General features: G+C 50.4%; 19 non-coding genes across 19 annotated transcripts; 10 read left to right on the top strand and 9 right to left on the bottom strand.

Moving 5' to 3' along the window:
• The first annotated feature begins 55 nt into the window (after window positions 1-55).
• On the top strand, window positions 56-139 carry Trnal-uaa (transfer RNA leucine (anticodon UAA)). The gene has a single exon. It is a non-coding gene; the product is annotated as a tRNA-Leu (tRNA).
• Window positions 140-1,246: 1,107 nt separating this feature from the next.
• Window positions 1,247-1,318, bottom strand: Trnag-ccc (transfer RNA glycine (anticodon CCC)). Its single transcript has one exon. It is a non-coding gene; the product is annotated as a tRNA-Gly (tRNA).
• Window positions 1,319-2,001: 683 nt separating this feature from the next.
• Trnal-uaa (transfer RNA leucine (anticodon UAA)) lies at window positions 2,002-2,085 on the top strand. Its single transcript has one exon. It is a non-coding gene; the product is annotated as a tRNA-Leu (tRNA).
• A 1,125-nt stretch (window positions 2,086-3,210) lies between these two features.
• Window positions 3,211-3,282, bottom strand: Trnag-ccc (transfer RNA glycine (anticodon CCC)). The gene has a single exon. It is a non-coding gene; the product is annotated as a tRNA-Gly (tRNA).
• Window positions 3,283-3,965: 683 nt separating this feature from the next.
• On the top strand, window positions 3,966-4,049 carry Trnal-uaa (transfer RNA leucine (anticodon UAA)). Its single transcript has one exon. It is a non-coding gene; the product is annotated as a tRNA-Leu (tRNA).
• Window positions 4,050-5,174: 1,125 nt separating this feature from the next.
• Window positions 5,175-5,246, bottom strand: Trnag-ccc (transfer RNA glycine (anticodon CCC)). Its single transcript has one exon. It is a non-coding gene; the product is annotated as a tRNA-Gly (tRNA).
• A 683-nt stretch (window positions 5,247-5,929) lies between these two features.
• Window positions 5,930-6,013, top strand: Trnal-uaa (transfer RNA leucine (anticodon UAA)). The gene has a single exon. It is a non-coding gene; the product is annotated as a tRNA-Leu (tRNA).
• Window positions 6,014-7,138: 1,125 nt separating this feature from the next.
• Window positions 7,139-7,210, bottom strand: Trnag-ccc (transfer RNA glycine (anticodon CCC)). Its single transcript has one exon. It is a non-coding gene; the product is annotated as a tRNA-Gly (tRNA).
• Window positions 7,211-7,893: 683 nt separating this feature from the next.
• On the top strand, window positions 7,894-7,977 carry Trnal-uaa (transfer RNA leucine (anticodon UAA)). Its single transcript has one exon. It is a non-coding gene; the product is annotated as a tRNA-Leu (tRNA).
• A 1,125-nt stretch (window positions 7,978-9,102) lies between these two features.
• On the bottom strand, window positions 9,103-9,174 carry Trnag-ccc (transfer RNA glycine (anticodon CCC)). Its single transcript has one exon. It is a non-coding gene; the product is annotated as a tRNA-Gly (tRNA).
• A 683-nt stretch (window positions 9,175-9,857) lies between these two features.
• Trnal-uaa (transfer RNA leucine (anticodon UAA)) lies at window positions 9,858-9,941 on the top strand. Its single transcript has one exon. It is a non-coding gene; the product is annotated as a tRNA-Leu (tRNA).
• A 1,125-nt stretch (window positions 9,942-11,066) lies between these two features.
• On the bottom strand, window positions 11,067-11,138 carry Trnag-ccc (transfer RNA glycine (anticodon CCC)). The gene has a single exon. It is a non-coding gene; the product is annotated as a tRNA-Gly (tRNA).
• A 683-nt stretch (window positions 11,139-11,821) lies between these two features.
• Window positions 11,822-11,905, top strand: Trnal-uaa (transfer RNA leucine (anticodon UAA)). Its single transcript has one exon. It is a non-coding gene; the product is annotated as a tRNA-Leu (tRNA).
• A 1,125-nt stretch (window positions 11,906-13,030) lies between these two features.
• Window positions 13,031-13,102, bottom strand: Trnag-ccc (transfer RNA glycine (anticodon CCC)). Its single transcript has one exon. It is a non-coding gene; the product is annotated as a tRNA-Gly (tRNA).
• A 683-nt stretch (window positions 13,103-13,785) lies between these two features.
• Trnal-uaa (transfer RNA leucine (anticodon UAA)) lies at window positions 13,786-13,869 on the top strand. Its single transcript has one exon. It is a non-coding gene; the product is annotated as a tRNA-Leu (tRNA).
• A 1,125-nt stretch (window positions 13,870-14,994) lies between these two features.
• On the bottom strand, window positions 14,995-15,066 carry Trnag-ccc (transfer RNA glycine (anticodon CCC)). The gene has a single exon. It is a non-coding gene; the product is annotated as a tRNA-Gly (tRNA).
• Window positions 15,067-15,749: 683 nt separating this feature from the next.
• Window positions 15,750-15,833, top strand: Trnal-uaa (transfer RNA leucine (anticodon UAA)). Its single transcript has one exon. It is a non-coding gene; the product is annotated as a tRNA-Leu (tRNA).
• A 1,125-nt stretch (window positions 15,834-16,958) lies between these two features.
• On the bottom strand, window positions 16,959-17,030 carry Trnag-ccc (transfer RNA glycine (anticodon CCC)). The gene has a single exon. It is a non-coding gene; the product is annotated as a tRNA-Gly (tRNA).
• A 683-nt stretch (window positions 17,031-17,713) lies between these two features.
• Window positions 17,714-17,797, top strand: Trnal-uaa (transfer RNA leucine (anticodon UAA)). Its single transcript has one exon. It is a non-coding gene; the product is annotated as a tRNA-Leu (tRNA).
• The last annotated feature ends 54 nt before the right edge of the window (window positions 17,798-17,851 follow it).

Below are 17,851 nucleotides of genomic sequence, written 5' to 3'. Positions count from 1 at the left end.
TAAGGCTCTGGAGATGTTGCTAGGAACGACAGCAGCAGGTCGTTTGCGCTCACAAGTCAGATTGGCCGAGCGGTCTAAGGCGCCAGATTTAAGCTCTGGTTCCCGAACGGGAGCGTGGGTTCGAACCCCACATCTGACAATGAATTTTAAATATTCCTTAACTGGCCATTTCCTTCGTGCGGGAAAGCAAGTCAATTACGCGCAAACAGGTTCGAGAGATATTATTAGAGACGGCAGTGGTTACGGAGCTTGCCCTGCAAGTCTGATTGCCCGGCGGTCAGAAGGAATGGAAAGCTGTTGGGAGACATGGCTTTCAGCCAGGCGGCCCGGATTCGATTCCCGGTAGCCGAACATTCTTTCGTTTGCTGAGTCTTGGCTATTCTCACGGCGTTTACGTTTTCTTTGTGTTGTGCTTTTTGGGTCCAACGTCAAGAAAGCAAAAGTCAACGAAAACAGATACGTGTTTAAATGACTGGCAGGGCAGTAACGAAGGTGGATGAGCCGGTGGACCGGGTACTGGACTGCTGACGTGGCCCCATTGCATAGGTCGTCAGCTGAGTAGGTTAGAGCGTCGTGGTGTGAACACAAAGGCCATGTATTCGATCGCAGCAAGTGCCATTTAATTTTTCTCTCGTAAAAGACAGTGCTTCCTCCAGCGAGACACTGCCAGGTAAATACCAAGTGATATGCACAAGAAGCAAGATGTCTGCACGTTTGCTGGCGTTGTGGCTAGCGGCCGTAGCACGCTGAGTGCAGCGGTTCTCGGCTGTTCATTGGAGTTAAGAACCGTTGTGTGTGGTTAGTAGTTGGGTGGGTGACCAGCTGGGAGCTCGACCTGCGTTTGGCTTCTTTCCTTTTGCCTTTTTACTTCGGTTTCGTTGCTGCTTAGCGTTAATGATGCTGTTCAGCACGCTGACGCCACTCTTGCCTCTCGGTACACTAAGGCGCGAATCTGTGGCCACAATAAAATGAAAGGTTCTGTCGTGTGTTTGTCGTTTTTTGGTCTCTCACAGTCGTTTCTCGCGCCTGCCCTCTACATATATGCCCGTTTCCAAGCCGAGCAAAGTCGAGACAAGTCGACACATGGAGACACACGATGCTGTGAAACGAAATCCGGCGACTAGCGCACTGGCTACACGGAGTGAGACGTGGGGCGAAGGAAAACTATTCGTAGCGCGACAGTTCTCAGGTTCGAGGATCGCGTTACGTTACGTGGAATATCCCTAGAAGAAAAATTTACGTTTCGTGCGGTGGCCGGGAGTCGAACCCGGATCAACTGCTTGGGAAGCAACCATGCTGACCGTTACACCACCACCGCCTTGCGCTGCGTTTCACTCACGCCGCGATGTGTCGGCTACCCTCCTGCCACCAGAGGCCGAAGGCGATGACGCTGTAGGCGCTCTACGCCAGGGCGGAGGTGAGCACATCTGAACGCAGTGTGTAGGTGCTGCTAGGGCGATGTAGCGTAACTAGAAGCAGAACTGACATCCATTGAAAAAACTGCCCTTTAATTTACAGCAGCGTGATCAAAGAAATATGTAATGTGACGTACTTACTGACGATCCAGAGACGATTGAGCATATGTGTGCCAGTACAGAAGTAGAAAGCGCGTACGTATCACAGTGTTAAGTTGGTTAGTTTGATTCTCGCCTGGAGCATATCATTAGCTTCCCCTGAGGGTGAAATGCACAGCGTAGCCGTTGCTAGGGAACGGCCTTTTCTTGTCATTCGTTGTTTTCTCTGCGACAATGTAAAAATTGATAGTTGGAGTTCTGCTCGTTCCACTTAAGACAGAAGGCGACGGAAAACAACGGTGTCAGGCGCCATATTTAAGCTCTGGCTCCCGAAAGTGAGGGTGGGGTGCAACCTCACATCTGACAACTCGTCTAAAATACTCTAAAAAAACGTATTTCCTTCACACAAGAAAAAACAAGCACATTTCGCAGTAAGGCTCTGGAGATGTTGCTAGGAACGACAGCAGCAGGTCGTTTGCGCTCACAAGTCAGATTGGCCGAGCGGTCTAAGGCGCCAGATTTAAGCTCTGGTTCCCGAACGGGAGCGTGGGTTCGAACCCCACATCTGACAATGAATTTTAAATATTCCTTAACTGGCCATTTCCTTCGTGCGGGAAAGCAAGTCAATTACGCGCAAACAGGTTCGAGAGATATTATTAGAGACGGCAGTGGTTACGGAGCTTGCCCTGCAAGTCTGATTGCCCGGCGGTCAGAAGGAATGGAAAGCTGTTGGGAGACATGGCTTTCAGCCAGGCGGCCCGGATTCGATTCCCGGTAGCCGAACATTCTTTCGTTTGCTGAGTCTTGGCTATTCTCACGGCGTTTACGTTTTCTTTGTGTTGTGCTTTTTGGGTCCAACGTCAAGAAAGCAAAAGTCAACGAAAACAGATACGTGTTTAAATGACTGGCAGGGCAGTAACGAAGGTGGATGAGCCGGTGGACCGGGTACTGGACTGCTGACGTGGCCCCATTGCATAGGTCGTCAGCTGAGTAGGTTAGAGCGTCGTGGTGTGAACACAAAGGCCATGTATTCGATCGCAGCAAGTGCCATTTAATTTTTCTCTCGTAAAAGACAGTGCTTCCTCCAGCGAGACACTGCCAGGTAAATACCAAGTGATATGCACAAGAAGCAAGATGTCTGCACGTTTGCTGGCGTTGTGGCTAGCGGCCGTAGCACGCTGAGTGCAGCGGTTCTCGGCTGTTCATTGGAGTTAAGAACCGTTGTGTGTGGTTAGTAGTTGGGTGGGTGACCAGCTGGGAGCTCGACCTGCGTTTGGCTTCTTTCCTTTTGCCTTTTTACTTCGGTTTCGTTGCTGCTTAGCGTTAATGATGCTGTTCAGCACGCTGACGCCACTCTTGCCTCTCGGTACACTAAGGCGCGAATCTGTGGCCACAATAAAATGAAAGGTTCTGTCGTGTGTTTGTCGTTTTTTGGTCTCTCACAGTCGTTTCTCGCGCCTGCCCTCTACATATATGCCCGTTTCCAAGCGTCAGCTTTCGCGTCAGCCGAGCAAAGTCGAGACAAGTCGACACATGGAGACACACGATGCTGTGAAACGAAATCCGGCGACTAGCGCACTGGCTACACGGAGTGAGACGTGGGGCGAAGGAAAACTATTCGTAGCGCGACAGTTCTCAGGTTCGAGGATCGCGTTACGTTACGTGGAATATCCCTAGAAGAAAAATTTACGTTTCGTGCGGTGGCCGGGAGTCGAACCCGGATCAACTGCTTGGGAAGCAACCATGCTGACCGTTACACCACCACCGCCTTGCGCTGCGTTTCACTCACGCCGCGATGTGTCGGCTACCCTCCTGCCACCAGAGGCCGAAGGCGATGACGCTGTAGGCGCTCTACGCCAGGGCGGAGGTGAGCACATCTGAACGCAGTGTGTAGGTGCTGCTAGGGCGATGTAGCGTAACTAGAAGCAGAACTGACATCCATTGAAAAAACTGCCCTTTAATTTACAGCAGCGTGATCAAAGAAATATGTAATGTGACGTACTTACTGACGATCCAGAGACGATTGAGCATATGTGTGCCAGTACAGAAGTAGAAAGCGCGTACGTATCACAGTGTTAAGTTGGTTAGTTTGATTCTCGCCTGGAGCATATCATTAGCTTCCCCTGAGGGTGAAATGCACAGCGTAGCCGTTGCTAGGGAACGGCCTTTTCTTGTCATTCGTTGTTTTCTCTGCGACAATGTAAAAATTGATAGTTGGAGTTCTGCTCGTTCCACTTAAGACAGAAGGCGACGGAAAACAACGGTGTCAGGCGCCATATTTAAGCTCTGGCTCCCGAAAGTGAGGGTGGGGTGCAACCTCACATCTGACAACTCGTCTAAAATACTCTAAAAAAACGTATTTCCTTCACACAAGAAAAAACAAGCACATTTCGCAGTAAGGCTCTGGAGATGTTGCTAGGAACGACAGCAGCAGGTCGTTTGCGCTCACAAGTCAGATTGGCCGAGCGGTCTAAGGCGCCAGATTTAAGCTCTGGTTCCCGAACGGGAGCGTGGGTTCGAACCCCACATCTGACAATGAATTTTAAATATTCCTTAACTGGCCATTTCCTTCGTGCGGGAAAGCAAGTCAATTACGCGCAAACAGGTTCGAGAGATATTATTAGAGACGGCAGTGGTTACGGAGCTTGCCCTGCAAGTCTGATTGCCCGGCGGTCAGAAGGAATGGAAAGCTGTTGGGAGACATGGCTTTCAGCCAGGCGGCCCGGATTCGATTCCCGGTAGCCGAACATTCTTTCGTTTGCTGAGTCTTGGCTATTCTCACGGCGTTTACGTTTTCTTTGTGTTGTGCTTTTTGGGTCCAACGTCAAGAAAGCAAAAGTCAACGAAAACAGATACGTGTTTAAATGACTGGCAGGGCAGTAACGAAGGTGGATGAGCCGGTGGACCGGGTACTGGACTGCTGACGTGGCCCCATTGCATAGGTCGTCAGCTGAGTAGGTTAGAGCGTCGTGGTGTGAACACAAAGGCCATGTATTCGATCGCAGCAAGTGCCATTTAATTTTTCTCTCGTAAAAGACAGTGCTTCCTCCAGCGAGACACTGCCAGGTAAATACCAAGTGATATGCACAAGAAGCAAGATGTCTGCACGTTTGCTGGCGTTGTGGCTAGCGGCCGTAGCACGCTGAGTGCAGCGGTTCTCGGCTGTTCATTGGAGTTAAGAACCGTTGTGTGTGGTTAGTAGTTGGGTGGGTGACCAGCTGGGAGCTCGACCTGCGTTTGGCTTCTTTCCTTTTGCCTTTTTACTTCGGTTTCGTTGCTGCTTAGCGTTAATGATGCTGTTCAGCACGCTGACGCCACTCTTGCCTCTCGGTACACTAAGGCGCGAATCTGTGGCCACAATAAAATGAAAGGTTCTGTCGTGTGTTTGTCGTTTTTTGGTCTCTCACAGTCGTTTCTCGCGCCTGCCCTCTACATATATGCCCGTTTCCAAGCGTCAGCTTTCGCGTCAGCCGAGCAAAGTCGAGACAAGTCGACACATGGAGACACACGATGCTGTGAAACGAAATCCGGCGACTAGCGCACTGGCTACACGGAGTGAGACGTGGGGCGAAGGAAAACTATTCGTAGCGCGACAGTTCTCAGGTTCGAGGATCGCGTTACGTTACGTGGAATATCCCTAGAAGAAAAATTTACGTTTCGTGCGGTGGCCGGGAGTCGAACCCGGATCAACTGCTTGGGAAGCAACCATGCTGACCGTTACACCACCACCGCCTTGCGCTGCGTTTCACTCACGCCGCGATGTGTCGGCTACCCTCCTGCCACCAGAGGCCGAAGGCGATGACGCTGTAGGCGCTCTACGCCAGGGCGGAGGTGAGCACATCTGAACGCAGTGTGTAGGTGCTGCTAGGGCGATGTAGCGTAACTAGAAGCAGAACTGACATCCATTGAAAAAACTGCCCTTTAATTTACAGCAGCGTGATCAAAGAAATATGTAATGTGACGTACTTACTGACGATCCAGAGACGATTGAGCATATGTGTGCCAGTACAGAAGTAGAAAGCGCGTACGTATCACAGTGTTAAGTTGGTTAGTTTGATTCTCGCCTGGAGCATATCATTAGCTTCCCCTGAGGGTGAAATGCACAGCGTAGCCGTTGCTAGGGAACGGCCTTTTCTTGTCATTCGTTGTTTTCTCTGCGACAATGTAAAAATTGATAGTTGGAGTTCTGCTCGTTCCACTTAAGACAGAAGGCGACGGAAAACAACGGTGTCAGGCGCCATATTTAAGCTCTGGCTCCCGAAAGTGAGGGTGGGGTGCAACCTCACATCTGACAACTCGTCTAAAATACTCTAAAAAAACGTATTTCCTTCACACAAGAAAAAACAAGCACATTTCGCAGTAAGGCTCTGGAGATGTTGCTAGGAACGACAGCAGCAGGTCGTTTGCGCTCACAAGTCAGATTGGCCGAGCGGTCTAAGGCGCCAGATTTAAGCTCTGGTTCCCGAACGGGAGCGTGGGTTCGAACCCCACATCTGACAATGAATTTTAAATATTCCTTAACTGGCCATTTCCTTCGTGCGGGAAAGCAAGTCAATTACGCGCAAACAGGTTCGAGAGATATTATTAGAGACGGCAGTGGTTACGGAGCTTGCCCTGCAAGTCTGATTGCCCGGCGGTCAGAAGGAATGGAAAGCTGTTGGGAGACATGGCTTTCAGCCAGGCGGCCCGGATTCGATTCCCGGTAGCCGAACATTCTTTCGTTTGCTGAGTCTTGGCTATTCTCACGGCGTTTACGTTTTCTTTGTGTTGTGCTTTTTGGGTCCAACGTCAAGAAAGCAAAAGTCAACGAAAACAGATACGTGTTTAAATGACTGGCAGGGCAGTAACGAAGGTGGATGAGCCGGTGGACCGGGTACTGGACTGCTGACGTGGCCCCATTGCATAGGTCGTCAGCTGAGTAGGTTAGAGCGTCGTGGTGTGAACACAAAGGCCATGTATTCGATCGCAGCAAGTGCCATTTAATTTTTCTCTCGTAAAAGACAGTGCTTCCTCCAGCGAGACACTGCCAGGTAAATACCAAGTGATATGCACAAGAAGCAAGATGTCTGCACGTTTGCTGGCGTTGTGGCTAGCGGCCGTAGCACGCTGAGTGCAGCGGTTCTCGGCTGTTCATTGGAGTTAAGAACCGTTGTGTGTGGTTAGTAGTTGGGTGGGTGACCAGCTGGGAGCTCGACCTGCGTTTGGCTTCTTTCCTTTTGCCTTTTTACTTCGGTTTCGTTGCTGCTTAGCGTTAATGATGCTGTTCAGCACGCTGACGCCACTCTTGCCTCTCGGTACACTAAGGCGCGAATCTGTGGCCACAATAAAATGAAAGGTTCTGTCGTGTGTTTGTCGTTTTTTGGTCTCTCACAGTCGTTTCTCGCGCCTGCCCTCTACATATATGCCCGTTTCCAAGCGTCAGCTTTCGCGTCAGCCGAGCAAAGTCGAGACAAGTCGACACATGGAGACACACGATGCTGTGAAACGAAATCCGGCGACTAGCGCACTGGCTACACGGAGTGAGACGTGGGGCGAAGTAAAACTATTCGTAGCGCGACAGTTCTCAGGTTCGAGGATCGCGTTACGTTACGTGGAATATCCCTAGAAGAAAAATTTACGTTTCGTGCGGTGGCCGGGAGTCGAACCCGGATCAACTGCTTGGGAAGCAACCATGCTGACCGTTACACCACCACCGCCTTGCGCTGCGTTTCACTCACGCCGCGATGTGTCGGCTACCCTCCTGCCACCAGAGGCCGAAGGCGATGACGCTGTAGGCGCTCTACGCCAGGGCGGAGGTGAGCACATCTGAACGCAGTGTGTAGGTGCTGCTAGGGCGATGTAGCGTAACTAGAAGCAGAACTGACATCCATTGAAAAAACTGCCCTTTAATTTACAGCAGCGTGATCAAAGAAATATGTAATGTGACGTACTTACTGACGATCCAGAGACGATTGAGCATATGTGTGCCAGTACAGAAGTAGAAAGCGCGTACGTATCACAGTGTTAAGTTGGTTAGTTTGATTCTCGCCTGGAGCATATCATTAGCTTCCCCTGAGGGTGAAATGCACAGCGTAGCCGTTGCTAGGGAACGGCCTTTTCTTGTCATTCGTTGTTTTCTCTGCGACAATGTAAAAATTGATAGTTGGAGTTCTGCTCGTTCCACTTAAGACAGAAGGCGACGGAAAACAACGGTGTCAGGCGCCATATTTAAGCTCTGGCTCCCGAAAGTGAGGGTGGGGTGCAACCTCACATCTGACAACTCGTCTAAAATACTCTAAAAAAACGTATTTCCTTCACACAAGAAAAAACAAGCACATTTCGCAGTAAGGCTCTGGAGATGTTGCTAGGAACGACAGCAGCAGGTCGTTTGCGCTCACAAGTCAGATTGGCCGAGCGGTCTAAGGCGCCAGATTTAAGCTCTGGTTCCCGAACGGGAGCGTGGGTTCGAACCCCACATCTGACAATGAATTTTAAATATTCCTTAACTGGCCATTTCCTTCGTGCGGGAAAGCAAGTCAATTACGCGCAAACAGGTTCGAGAGATATTATTAGAGACGGCAGTGGTTACGGAGCTTGCCCTGCAAGTCTGATTGCCCGGCGGTCAGAAGGAATGGAAAGCTGTTGGGAGACATGGCTTTCAGCCAGGCGGCCCGGATTCGATTCCCGGTAGCCGAACATTCTTTCGTTTGCTGAGTCTTGGCTATTCTCACGGCGTTTACGTTTTCTTTGTGTTGTGCTTTTTGGGTCCAACGTCAAGAAAGCAAAAGTCAACGAAAACAGATACGTGTTTAAATGACTGGCAGGGCAGTAACGAAGGTGGATGAGCCGGTGGACCGGGTACTGGACTGCTGACGTGGCCCCATTGCATAGGTCGTCAGCTGAGTAGGTTAGAGCGTCGTGGTGTGAACACAAAGGCCATGTATTCGATCGCAGCAAGTGCCATTTAATTTTTCTCTCGTAAAAGACAGTGCTTCCTCCAGCGAGACACTGCCAGGTAAATACCAAGTGATATGCACAAGAAGCAAGATGTCTGCACGTTTGCTGGCGTTGTGGCTAGCGGCCGTAGCACGCTGAGTGCAGCGGTTCTCGGCTGTTCATTGGAGTTAAGAACCGTTGTGTGTGGTTAGTAGTTGGGTGGGTGACCAGCTGGGAGCTCGACCTGCGTTTGGCTTCTTTCCTTTTGCCTTTTTACTTCGGTTTCGTTGCTGCTTAGCGTTAATGATGCTGTTCAGCACGCTGACGCCACTCTTGCCTCTCGGTACACTAAGGCGCGAATCTGTGGCCACAATAAAATGAAAGGTTCTGTCGTGTGTTTGTCGTTTTTTGGTCTCTCACAGTCGTTTCTCGCGCCTGCCCTCTACATATATGCCCGTTTCCAAGCGTCAGCTTTCGCGTCAGCCGAGCAAAGTCGAGACAAGTCGACACATGGAGACACACGATGCTGTGAAACGAAATCCGGCGACTAGCGCACTGGCTACACGGAGTGAGACGTGGGGCGAAGGAAAACTATTCGTAGCGCGACAGTTCTCAGGTTCGAGGATCGCGTTACGTTACGTGGAATATCCCTAGAAGAAAAATTTACGTTTCGTGCGGTGGCCGGGAGTCGAACCCGGATCAACTGCTTGGGAAGCAACCATGCTGACCGTTACACCACCACCGCCTTGCGCTGCGTTTCACTCACGCCGCGATGTGTCGGCTACCCTCCTGCCACCAGAGGCCGAAGGCGATGACGCTGTAGGCGCTCTACGCCAGGGCGGAGGTGAGCACATCTGAACGCAGTGTGTAGGTGCTGCTAGGGCGATGTAGCGTAACTAGAAGCAGAACTGACATCCATTGAAAAAACTGCCCTTTAATTTACAGCAGCGTGATCAAAGAAATATGTAATGTGACGTACTTACTGACGATCCAGAGACGATTGAGCATATGTGTGCCAGTACAGAAGTAGAAAGCGCGTACGTATCACAGTGTTAAGTTGGTTAGTTTGATTCTCGCCTGGAGCATATCATTAGCTTCCCCTGAGGGTGAAATGCACAGCGTAGCCGTTGCTAGGGAACGGCCTTTTCTTGTCATTCGTTGTTTTCTCTGCGACAATGTAAAAATTGATAGTTGGAGTTCTGCTCGTTCCACTTAAGACAGAAGGCGACGGAAAACAACGGTGTCAGGCGCCATATTTAAGCTCTGGCTCCCGAAAGTGAGGGTGGGGTGCAACCTCACATCTGACAACTCGTCTAAAATACTCTAAAAAAACGTATTTCCTTCACACAAGAAAAAACAAGCACATTTCGCAGTAAGGCTCTGGAGATGTTGCTAGGAACGACAGCAGCAGGTCGTTTGCGCTCACAAGTCAGATTGGCCGAGCGGTCTAAGGCGCCAGATTTAAGCTCTGGTTCCCGAACGGGAGCGTGGGTTCGAACCCCACATCTGACAATGAATTTTAAATATTCCTTAACTGGCCATTTCCTTCGTGCGGGAAAGCAAGTCAATTACGCGCAAACAGGTTCGAGAGATATTATTAGAGACGGCAGTGGTTACGGAGCTTGCCCTGCAAGTCTGATTGCCCGGCGGTCAGAAGGAATGGAAAGCTGTTGGGAGACATGGCTTTCAGCCAGGCGGCCCGGATTCGATTCCCGGTAGCCGAACATTCTTTCGTTTGCTGAGTCTTGGCTATTCTCACGGCGTTTACGTTTTCTTTGTGTTGTGCTTTTTGGGTCCAACGTCAAGAAAGCAAAAGTCAACGAAAACAGATACGTGTTTAAATGACTGGCAGGGCAGTAACGAAGGTGGATGAGCCGGTGGACCGGGTACTGGACTGCTGACGTGGCCCCATTGCATAGGTCGTCAGCTGAGTAGGTTAGAGCGTCGTGGTGTGAACACAAAGGCCATGTATTCGATCGCAGCAAGTGCCATTTAATTTTTCTCTCGTAAAAGACAGTGCTTCCTCCAGCGAGACACTGCCAGGTAAATACCAAGTGATATGCACAAGAAGCAAGATGTCTGCACGTTTGCTGGCGTTGTGGCTAGCGGCCGTAGCACGCTGAGTGCAGCGGTTCTCGGCTGTTCATTGGAGTTAAGAACCGTTGTGTGTGGTTAGTAGTTGGGTGGGTGACCAGCTGGGAGCTCGACCTGCGTTTGGCTTCTTTCCTTTTGCCTTTTTACTTCGGTTTCGTTGCTGCTTAGCGTTAATGATGCTGTTCAGCACGCTGACGCCACTCTTGCCTCTCGGTACACTAAGGCGCGAATCTGTGGCCACAATAAAATGAAAGGTTCTGTCGTGTGTTTGTCGTTTTTTGGTCTCTCACAGTCGTTTCTCGCGCCTGCCCTCTACATATATGCCCGTTTCCAAGCGTCAGCTTTCGCGTCAGCCGAGCAAAGTCGAGACAAGTCGACACATGGAGACACACGATGCTGTGAAACGAAATCCGGCGACTAGCGCACTGGCTACACGGAGTGAGACGTGGGGCGAAGGAAAACTATTCGTAGCGCGACAGTTCTCAGGTTCGAGGATCGCGTTACGTTACGTGGAATATCCCTAGAAGAAAAATTTACGTTTCGTGCGGTGGCCGGGAGTCGAACCCGGATCAACTGCTTGGGAAGCAACCATGCTGACCGTTACACCACCACCGCCTTGCGCTGCGTTTCACTCACGCCGCGATGTGTCGGCTACCCTCCTGCCACCAGAGGCCGAAGGCGATGACGCTGTAGGCGCTCTACGCCAGGGCGGAGGTGAGCACATCTGAACGCAGTGTGTAGGTGCTGCTAGGGCGATGTAGCGTAACTAGAAGCAGAACTGACATCCATTGAAAAAACTGCCCTTTAATTTACAGCAGCGTGATCAAAGAAATATGTAATGTGACGTACTTACTGACGATCCAGAGACGATTGAGCATATGTGTGCCAGTACAGAAGTAGAAAGCGCGTACGTATCACAGTGTTAAGTTGGTTAGTTTGATTCTCGCCTGGAGCATATCATTAGCTTCCCCTGAGGGTGAAATGCACAGCGTAGCCGTTGCTAGGGAACGGCCTTTTCTTGTCATTCGTTGTTTTCTCTGCGACAATGTAAAAATTGATAGTTGGAGTTCTGCTCGTTCCACTTAAGACAGAAGGCGACGGAAAACAACGGTGTCAGGCGCCATATTTAAGCTCTGGCTCCCGAAAGTGAGGGTGGGGTGCAACCTCACATCTGACAACTCGTCTAAAATACTCTAAAAAAACGTATTTCCTTCACACAAGAAAAAACAAGCACATTTCGCAGTAAGGCTCTGGAGATGTTGCTAGGAACGACAGCAGCAGGTCGTTTGCGCTCACAAGTCAGATTGGCCGAGCGGTCTAAGGCGCCAGATTTAAGCTCTGGTTCCCGAACGGGAGCGTGGGTTCGAACCCCACATCTGACAATGAATTTTAAATATTCCTTAACTGGCCATTTCCTTCGTGCGGGAAAGCAAGTCAATTACGCGCAAACAGGTTCGAGAGATATTATTAGAGACGGCAGTGGTTACGGAGCTTGCCCTGCAAGTCTGATTGCCCGGCGGTCAGAAGGAATGGAAAGCTGTTGGGAGACATGGCTTTCAGCCAGGCGGCCCGGATTCGATTCCCGGTAGCCGAACATTCTTTCGTTTGCTGAGTCTTGGCTATTCTCACGGCGTTTACGTTTTCTTTGTGTTGTGCTTTTTGGGTCCAACGTCAAGAAAGCAAAAGTCAACGAAAACAGATACGTGTTTAAATGACTGGCAGGGCAGTAACGAAGGTGGATGAGCCGGTGGACCGGGTACTGGACTGCTGACGTGGCCCCATTGCATAGGTCGTCAGCTGAGTAGGTTAGAGCGTCGTGGTGTGAACACAAAGGCCATGTATTCGATCGCAGCAAGTGCCATTTAATTTTTCTCTCGTAAAAGACAGTGCTTCCTCCAGCGAGACACTGCCAGGTAAATACCAAGTGATATGCACAAGAAGCAAGATGTCTGCACGTTTGCTGGCGTTGTGGCTAGCGGCCGTAGCACGCTGAGTGCAGCGGTTCTCGGCTGTTCATTGGAGTTAAGAACCGTTGTGTGTGGTTAGTAGTTGGGTGGGTGACCAGCTGGGAGCTCGACCTGCGTTTGGCTTCTTTCCTTTTGCCTTTTTACTTCGGTTTCGTTGCTGCTTAGCGTTAATGATGCTGTTCAGCACGCTGACGCCACTCTTGCCTCTCGGTACACTAAGGCGCGAATCTGTGGCCACAATAAAATGAAAGGTTCTGTCGTGTGTTTGTCGTTTTTTGGTCTCTCACAGTCGTTTCTCGCGCCTGCCCTCTACATATATGCCCGTTTCCAAGCGTCAGCTTTCGCGTCAGCCGAGCAAAGTCGAGACAAGTCGACACATGGAGACACACGATGCTGTGAAACGAAATCCGGCGACTAGCGCACTGGCTACACGGAGTGAGACGTGGGGCGAAGGAAAACTATTCGTAGCGCGACAGTTCTCAGGTTCGAGGATCGCGTTACGTTACGTGGAATATCCCTAGAAGAAAAATTTACGTTTCGTGCGGTGGCCGGGAGTCGAACCCGGATCAACTGCTTGGGAAGCAACCATGCTGACCGTTACACCACCACCGCCTTGCGCTGCGTTTCACTCACGCCGCGATGTGTCGGCTACCCTCCTGCCACCAGAGGCCGAAGGCGATGACGCTGTAGGCGCTCTACGCCAGGGCGGAGGTGAGCACATCTGAACGCAGTGTGTAGGTGCTGCTAGGGCGATGTAGCGTAACTAGAAGCAGAACTGACATCCATTGAAAAAACTGCCCTTTAATTTACAGCAGCGTGATCAAAGAAATATGTAATGTGACGTACTTACTGACGATCCAGAGACGATTGAGCATATGTGTGCCAGTACAGAAGTAGAAAGCGCGTACGTATCACAGTGTTAAGTTGGTTAGTTTGATTCTCGCCTGGAGCATATCATTAGCTTCCCCTGAGGGTGAAATGCACAGCGTAGCCGTTGCTAGGGAACGGCCTTTTCTTGTCATTCGTTGTTTTCTCTGCGACAATGTAAAAATTGATAGTTGGAGTTCTGCTCGTTCCACTTAAGACAGAAGGCGACGGAAAACAACGGTGTCAGGCGCCATATTTAAGCTCTGGCTCCCGAAAGTGAGGGTGGGGTGCAACCTCACATCTGACAACTCGTCTAAAATACTCTAAAAAAACGTATTTCCTTCACACAAGAAAAAACAAGCACATTTCGCAGTAAGGCTCTGGAGATGTTGCTAGGAACGACAGCAGCAGGTCGTTTGCGCTCACAAGTCAGATTGGCCGAGCGGTCTAAGGCGCCAGATTTAAGCTCTGGTTCCCGAACGGGAGCGTGGGTTCGAACCCCACATCTGACAATGAATTTTAAATATTCCTTAACTGGCCATTTCCTTCGTGCGGGAAAGCAAGTCAATTACGCGCAAACAGGTTCGAGAGATATTATTAGAGACGGCAGTGGTTACGGAGCTTGCCCTGCAAGTCTGATTGCCCGGCGGTCAGAAGGAATGGAAAGCTGTTGGGAGACATGGCTTTCAGCCAGGCGGCCCGGATTCGATTCCCGGTAGCCGAACATTCTTTCGTTTGCTGAGTCTTGGCTATTCTCACGGCGTTTACGTTTTCTTTGTGTTGTGCTTTTTGGGTCCAACGTCAAGAAAGCAAAAGTCAACGAAAACAGATACGTGTTTAAATGACTGGCAGGGCAGTAACGAAGGTGGATGAGCCGGTGGACCGGGTACTGGACTGCTGACGTGGCCCCATTGCATAGGTCGTCAGCTGAGTAGGTTAGAGCGTCGTGGTGTGAACACAAAGGCCATGTATTCGATCGCAGCAAGTGCCATTTAATTTTTCTCTCGTAAAAGACAGTGCTTCCTCCAGCGAGACACTGCCAGGTAAATACCAAGTGATATGCACAAGAAGCAAGATGTCTGCACGTTTGCTGGCGTTGTGGCTAGCGGCCGTAGCACGCTGAGTGCAGCGGTTCTCGGCTGTTCATTGGAGTTAAGAACCGTTGTGTGTGGTTAGTAGTTGGGTGGGTGACCAGCTGGGAGCTCGACCTGCGTTTGGCTTCTTTCCTTTTGCCTTTTTACTTCGGTTTCGTTGCTGCTTAGCGTTAATGATGCTGTTCAGCACGCTGACGCCACTCTTGCCTCTCGGTACACTAAGGCGCGAATCTGTGGCCACAATAAAATGAAAGGTTCTGTCGTGTGTTTGTCGTTTTTTGGTCTCTCACAGTCGTTTCTCGCGCCTGCCCTCTACATATATGCCCGTTTCCAAGCGTCAGCTTTCGCGTCAGCCGAGCAAAGTCGAGACAAGTCGACACATGGAGACACACGATGCTGTGAAACGAAATCCGGCGACTAGCGCACTGGCTACACGGAGTGAGACGTGGGGCGAAGGAAAACTATTCGTAGCGCGACAGTTCTCAGGTTCGAGGATCGCGTTACGTTACGTGGAATATCCCTAGAAGAAAAATTTACGTTTCGTGCGGTGGCCGGGAGTCGAACCCGGATCAACTGCTTGGGAAGCAACCATGCTGACCGTTACACCACCACCGCCTTGCGCTGCGTTTCACTCACGCCGCGATGTGTCGGCTACCCTCCTGCCACCAGAGGCCGAAGGCGATGACGCTGTAGGCGCTCTACGCCAGGGCGGAGGTGAGCACATCTGAACGCAGTGTGTAGGTGCTGCTAGGGCGATGTAGCGTAACTAGAAGCAGAACTGACATCCATTGAAAAAACTGCCCTTTAATTTACAGCAGCGTGATCAAAGAAATATGTAATGTGACGTACTTACTGACGATCCAGAGACGATTGAGCATATGTGTGCCAGTACAGAAGTAGAAAGCGCGTACGTATCACAGTGTTAAGTTGGTTAGTTTGATTCTCGCCTGGAGCATATCATTAGCTTCCCCTGAGGGTGAAATGCACAGCGTAGCCGTTGCTAGGGAACGGCCTTTTCTTGTCATTCGTTGTTTTCTCTGCGACAATGTAAAAATTGATAGTTGGAGTTCTGCTCGTTCCACTTAAGACAGAAGGCGACGGAAAACAACGGTGTCAGGCGCCATATTTAAGCTCTGGCTCCCGAAAGTGAGGGTGGGGTGCAACCTCACATCTGACAACTCGTCTAAAATACTCTAAAAAAACGTATTTCCTTCACACAAGAAAAAACAAGCACATTTCGCAGTAAGGCTCTGGAGATGTTGCTAGGAACGACAGCAGCAGGTCGTTTGCGCTCACAAGTCAGATTGGCCGAGCGGTCTAAGGCGCCAGATTTAAGCTCTGGTTCCCGAACGGGAGCGTGGGTTCGAACCCCACATCTGACAATGAATTTTAAATATTCCTTAACTGGCCATTTCCTTCGTGCGGGAAAGCAAGTCAATTACGCGCAAACAGGTTCGAGAGATATTATTAGAGACGGCAGTGGTTACGGAGCTTGCCCTGCAAGTCTGATTGCTCGGCGGTCAGAAGGAATGGAAAGCTGTTGGGAGACATGGCTTTCAGCCAGGCGGCCCGGATTCGATTCCCGGTAGCCGAACATTCTTTCGTTTGCTGAGTCTTGGCTATTCTCACGGCGTTTACGTTTTCTTTGTGTTGTGCTTTTTGGGTCCAACGTCAAGAAAGCAAAAGTCAACGAAAACAGATACGTGTTTAAATGACTGGCAGGGCAGTAACGAAGGTGGATGAGCCGGTGGACCGGGTACTGGACTGCTGACGTGGCCCCATTGCATAGGTCGTCAGCTGAGTAGGTTAGAGCGTCGTGGTGTGAACACAAAGGCCATGTATTCGATCGCAGCAAGTGCCATTTAATTTTTCTCTCGTAAAAGACAGTGCTTCCTCCAGCGAGACACTGCCAGGTAAATACCAAGTGATATGCACAAGAAGCAAGATGTCTGCACGTTTGCTGGCGTTGTGGCTAGCGGCCGTAGCACGCTGAGTGCAGCGGTTCTCGGCTGTTCATTGGAGTTAAGAACCGTTGTGTGTGGTTAGTAGTTGGGTGGGTGACCAGCTGGGAGCTCGACCTGCGTTTGGCTTCTTTCCTTTTGCCTTTTTACTTCGGTTTCGTTGCTGCTTAGCGTTAATGATGCTGTTCAGCACGCTGACGCCACTCTTGCCTCTCGGTACACTAAGGCGCGAATCTGTGGCCACAATAAAATGAAAGGTTCTGTCGTGTGTTTGTCGTTTTTTGGTCTCTCACAGTCGTTTCTCGCGCCTGCCCTCTACATATATGCCCGTTTCCAAGCGTCAGCTTTCGCGTCAGCCGAGCAAAGTCGAGACAAGTCGACACATGGAGACACACGATGCTGTGAAACGAAATCCGGCGACTAGCGCACTGGCTACACGGAGTGAGACGTGGGGCGAAGGAAAACTATTCGTAGCGCGACAGTTCTCAGGTTCGAGGATCGCGTTACGTTACGTGGAATATCCCTAGAAGAAAAATTTACGTTTCGTGCGGTGGCCGGGAGTCGAACCCGGATCAACTGCTTGGGAAGCAACCATGCTGACCGTTACACCACCACCGCCTTGCGCTGCGTTTCACTCACGCCGCGATGTGTCGGCTACCCTCCTGCCACCAGAGGCCGAAGGCGATGACGCTGTAGGCGCTCTACGCCAGGGCGGAGGTGAGCACATCTGAACGCAGTGTGTAGGTGCTGCTAGGGCGATGTAGCGTAACTAGAAGCAGAACTGACATCCATTGAAAAAACTGCCCTTTAATTTACAGCAGCGTGATCAAAGAAATATGTAATGTGACGTACTTACTGACGATCCAGAGACGATTGAGCATATGTGTGCCAGTACAGAAGTAGAAAGCGCGTACGTATCACAGTGTTAAGTTGGTTAGTTTGATTCTCGCCTGGAGCATATCATTAGCTTCCCCTGAGGGTGAAATGCACAGCGTAGCCGTTGCTAGGGAACGGCCTTTTCTTGTCATTCGTTGTTTTCTCTGCGACAATGTAAAAATTGATAGTTGGAGTTCTGCTCGTTCCACTTAAGACAGAAGGCGACGGAAAACAACGGTGTCAGGCGCCATATTTAAGCTCTGGCTCCCGAAAGTGAGGGTGGGGTGCAACCTCACATCTGACAACTCGTCTAAAATACTCTAAAAAAACGTATTTCCTTCACACAAGAAAAAACAAGCACATTTCGCAGTAAGGCTCTGGAGATGTTGCTAGGAACGACAGCAGCAGGTCGTTTGCGCTCACAAGTCAGATTGGCCGAGCGGTCTAAGGCGCCAGATTTAAGCTCTGGTTCCCGAACGGGAGCGTGGGTTCGAACCCCACATCTGACAATGAATTTTAAATATTCCTTAACTGGCCATTTCCTTCGTGCGGGAAAGCAAGTC

Source organism: Schistocerca nitens, unplaced genomic scaffold (assembly GCF_023898315.1).
Source record: "Schistocerca nitens isolate TAMUIC-IGC-003100 unplaced genomic scaffold, iqSchNite1.1 HiC_scaffold_292, whole genome shotgun sequence".
In the NCBI taxonomy this organism is placed as follows: Eukaryota; Metazoa; Arthropoda; class Insecta; order Orthoptera; family Acrididae; genus Schistocerca; species Schistocerca nitens.
Note: the sequence above shows the minus strand (reverse complement) of the source record. Positions and strands in the feature narration are given on the sequence as shown.